Genomic DNA, 4,205 nt, shown 5'->3' with positions numbered 1-4,205 from the left:
CTCACTGTTTACTAAGGGAATCAGGGAGCTTATACTGAGAAAAATTTAATATGAATATAGAAAAGCCTCATATTACCACTCGAAATATATTAAACTATGAGAATTCCTAATAGAAAATGACCCTATTAAAGTATTTATGGCTGTGCCTTTTGCCATTTACCTTATTTAATTAACATTGTCTCACTTCCACCAATTACTGACTATACAACATTGCACAAATTATGCAGTGTCTGAGTTCCTCAGTTTATTTATTTTTAAGCAGTGATAATTATGTGTATCTAAATAGAGTTTTTGTGAGGACTGTCAGAAATTTTACATAAGCCCATGCTCAATAAATATTGTCATTAATTAATAACAGTATTACTGTTAAGGACATAAGTCCTAGGGTGGCTCAGATGGTAAAGAATCTGTCTGCAATGCCAGAGACCCAGGTTCAATCCCCAGATCAGGAAGATCCCCTGGAGAAGGGAATGGCAACCCACTCCAGTATTCTTTCCTGGAGAACCCCATGGACAGAGGAGCCTGGTGGGCTACAGTCCATGGGGTCTCAAAGAGTCGGACACGACTGAGCGACTAAGCATACATACATATTACTATTAAGGTGTTAGGAGTTCATGTAAGAGGTGGGCCTTATGAATATATCAAATGTGAAAAAACCTTCAAAACCACCTCTTCTGAAAAACAGTAGCAAAGTAATTATCATGAGAAGATGTTCATTTAAAGCGTTGTAAAATTTGAAGATTAGAAATGGAACAGAAGAGTAGTCAAAGAAATTTGCCCAACTAAGGAATCTGAAACCACCTCCAAGTATAACTTCAAGAGAATCAAAACTAAAAGTACAAACTAGAAGTGAATGACAGTGAATTCTGCATATCAAAACCAGTTCATGGGACTTCCTTGGTGATCCAGTGGTTAAGAACCTGTACTTGCACTGCAGGAGGCATGGGATTGATCCTGCATGACGCCTGATATGGTCAATAAATAAACAAACAGTCCAGTGTAACCAAAGCTGTACTCCTATCAGAACCCAAGGTATAAAGGTAGATTAAAGAATTCAAGTAAATCTCCAGCATCTACTCCTTGCCAATCACACTAAACACATTAAGTGAGTGGTCAACTAAAAGGGGAAATTATCACATCAACCCAAGTTAACAGGAAGAATGATTATTAAAAATAAAAGAAAAAGCCAATAAAATCAGAAACAATAGTAGACCTAAACTGAAAGTTAACAATAGACCTTCCCTGGCGGTCCAGTGGTAAAGAATCCAGCTTTCGGTGTAGGGAACATGGGTTTGATCCCTGATCCAGGAAGATTCTACATACCCCAAGGCAACGAAGCCAGAGTGCCACAACTACTGAGCAGCCCATGCACGGCAACTAGAGAAAGCCCATGTGCAACAATGAAGACCCAGCACAGCCAAAAATTAAAAAATACATTAAATTGTTTAAAAACAAATTTAATAGACAATTGAGATGTAGGGAAAAAAAGACATTTAGCAGTATGAATGAGGAGGAGGTATTTTTAAAAAATAGCTACTATCCATGACTAGAAATCTAGAAAGAATGGATTTTTGTAAAAATATCAAAATTGATTTAAGAAAATATGGGATTTCTGAACAATCAGTGATTGTGAAAGAACATAAAAAGTCATCCAAGCTCTGTCTCTTTAGAGAAAACAGTTTAACCTACAAAACCTTAAAGAACAAATAATCCCTGAGAGAAGCTTGCCAGTTCATCATCAAGGCTAAATAAAATTATGATTAAAGAAACTCAACAAGGATAGCTCCTGAAGAACAAACTGTAGATAATTATCATTTGTGAAGATAAATAGAATTCCAGTTAATTTAATCCAGTTTATCAGATTTCCAGTTAATTTAATCGAGTTTATCAGAATTAATTTTAGATGGAATGTCTGGAATTGTACCCATTTCTGGATTAAATATTCAGTTCAGTTCAGTTGCTCAGTCGTGTCCGACTCTTTGTGACCCCATGAATCACAGCATGCCAGGCCTCCTTGTCCATCACCAACTCCCGGAGTCCACCCAAACCCGTGTCCATTGAGTTGGTGATACCATCCAACCATCTCATCCTCTGTCGTCCCCTTCTTCTCCTGCCCTCAATCTTTCCCAGCATCAGGGTCTTTTCAAATGAGTCAGCTCTTCGCATCAGGTGGACAAAGTATTGGAGTTTCAGCTTCAACATCAATCCTTCCAGTGAACACCCAGGACTGATCTCCTTTAGGATGGGCTGGTTGGATCTCCTTGAAGTCCAAGGGACTCTCAAGAGTCTTCTCCAACACCACAATTCAAAAGCATCAATTCTTTGGCACTCAGCTTTCTTTAAATATTAGAATTTTGATATTGTAACTGCAGGATATGATGGTAATGGGGGGAAAGGCCTTGATCCAACTCCAGGGACATCCAGGTCAGGGCCTGTGAATGAATCTGAGAATCTTAGAAAACACATCCCCTCAGCCCTCGTGGTGGCCTGTTGCTCCCAGTGTCTGGGGCAGAATACCCATTGCACCCTGATGCCGTCCATCTGCTCAGTCATCCTGAGTGTTCATTCAAAATACCTGCATTTTCTGCATATACCACTGCCTACAAAGGGTTTAGAAAGCAGTGTGCTGCATGTCATTTTTCTTTAAGTGGCTTAATGATTAGGATGTACAGTTGGAAGGGCTCAAAGCTATGACATTACAAATTATCTCATGGGACTTCCCTGGTGGGATGGGACTTCCCTCATAGCCCAGTTGGTAAAGAATCCGCCTGCAATGCAGGAAACCCCTGTTCGATTCCTGGGTCAGGATGATCCACTGGAGAAAGGATAGGCTACCCACCCCAGTATTCTTGGGCTTTCCTTATGGCTCAGCTGGTAAAGAATCTGCCTGCAGTGAGGGAGACTTGGGTTCGATGGTTGGGAAGACCCCCTGGAGAAGGGAAAGGCTACCCAGTCCAGTATTCTGACGTAGAGAATTCCATGGACTATACAGTCCATGGGGTCACAAAGAGTCAGACATGACTGAGTGACTTTCAGTGGATAAGACTCTGTGCTTCCACTGCAGGGTACACAGGTACCATCCTTGGTCAAGCAACTAAGACCCTGCTTGCCAAGCGACACAGCCACCAAAAAGAAAAATAACTGAATAGTTTAAACGCAGGCACAGGATAAAAATTTTCAAGTTAAATTTTGTATTCACATAAGTGAATCTTCACACATTCTTCTCACCCTGTCGCCCTTCATGTAGCAATCACTGCTATCAAGTTCATGTATATTCTTCCTGATTTCTCTGTTTGCTTAAGTGTAAACATAACACTCTTTATAAAAATGTTTTATTTAAGTGGTAGCAAATTTCTGTACATTTCTATGAATAGTTTTGCTTAGCCATATACCTTAAAGATTGGACCATATCGATACATAGTGGCCTTATTCTTTTATAACAGCTGCATAGTATTCCATACATGTTTCATACTTCTTTAACTTCATCAATTAAGTTTTTACTAATTTTTGCTCTTTCCAACAATCCAATAATATCCTTGCACATACATTATTTTATATATGTGTAATAGATCCTTAAGATGAATTTCTAAAAGTGGAAATGTTAGATCAAAATGTATATACTTTTTTAAAGTTTTCTATCCTCACAGACTCTTACAATGTACCCAGTGCTCCCATGACCAACTTCAATAATTACCATTTTATGGCCAGGCTTGTTTTATCTGTATTTCCACCAGCTCCTCCAACTCCATGTTGTTTTTGAAATAAAACCCAGATATATCAACTATAAAAATTTTAATATGTATCTCTAAAATATATCATAATTTTACAAAAGATTTTCACACCTTAAAAAAATTGAGAGTACTGCCTTAATGCTATTACATGTCTGATAGGCAGTGTTCCTTTCTGATTGTCTCATGAATGTCAATTTTTTAAAAGTTAATCAGGATCCAAATAATGTCCAAAAATTGCAGTTGATACGTTTTTTAAGCCTCAGTCTATGTATTCTCCTTTATCCTTGTTTTTGCCTCCAGCAACTTAATTTTTGAAAAAACTATTTTGTTTGCCTTACAGTTTTTTAAACCTCGGTTTTTGCTGGCAGATCCCAGTGGTCAGTTTAACCTGCTCCTCTATCCTTGGTTATTTCCTATGAGTTGGTACTTGATATCAAGGATACATTGAGGTTCAATTTTTGTTGTTAAGATTTC

The 4,205-nt window shown here is 38.2% G+C and overlaps 1 protein-coding gene across 1 annotated transcript in view; it reads right to left on the bottom strand.

The window, feature by feature from the left end:
* Positions 1-4,205, bottom strand: part of ZNF146 (zinc finger protein 146) — a 69,821-nt gene that overhangs the window by 48,153 nt on the left and 17,463 nt on the right. The gene's annotated exons all lie outside the window — the stretch shown is intronic.

Source organism: Bos taurus, chromosome 18, assembly GCF_002263795.3.
Source record: "Bos taurus isolate L1 Dominette 01449 registration number 42190680 breed Hereford chromosome 18, ARS-UCD2.0, whole genome shotgun sequence".
Taxonomy (NCBI): Eukaryota; Metazoa; Chordata; class Mammalia; order Artiodactyla; family Bovidae; genus Bos; species Bos taurus.
Note: the sequence above shows the minus strand (reverse complement) of the source record. Positions and strands in the feature narration are given on the sequence as shown.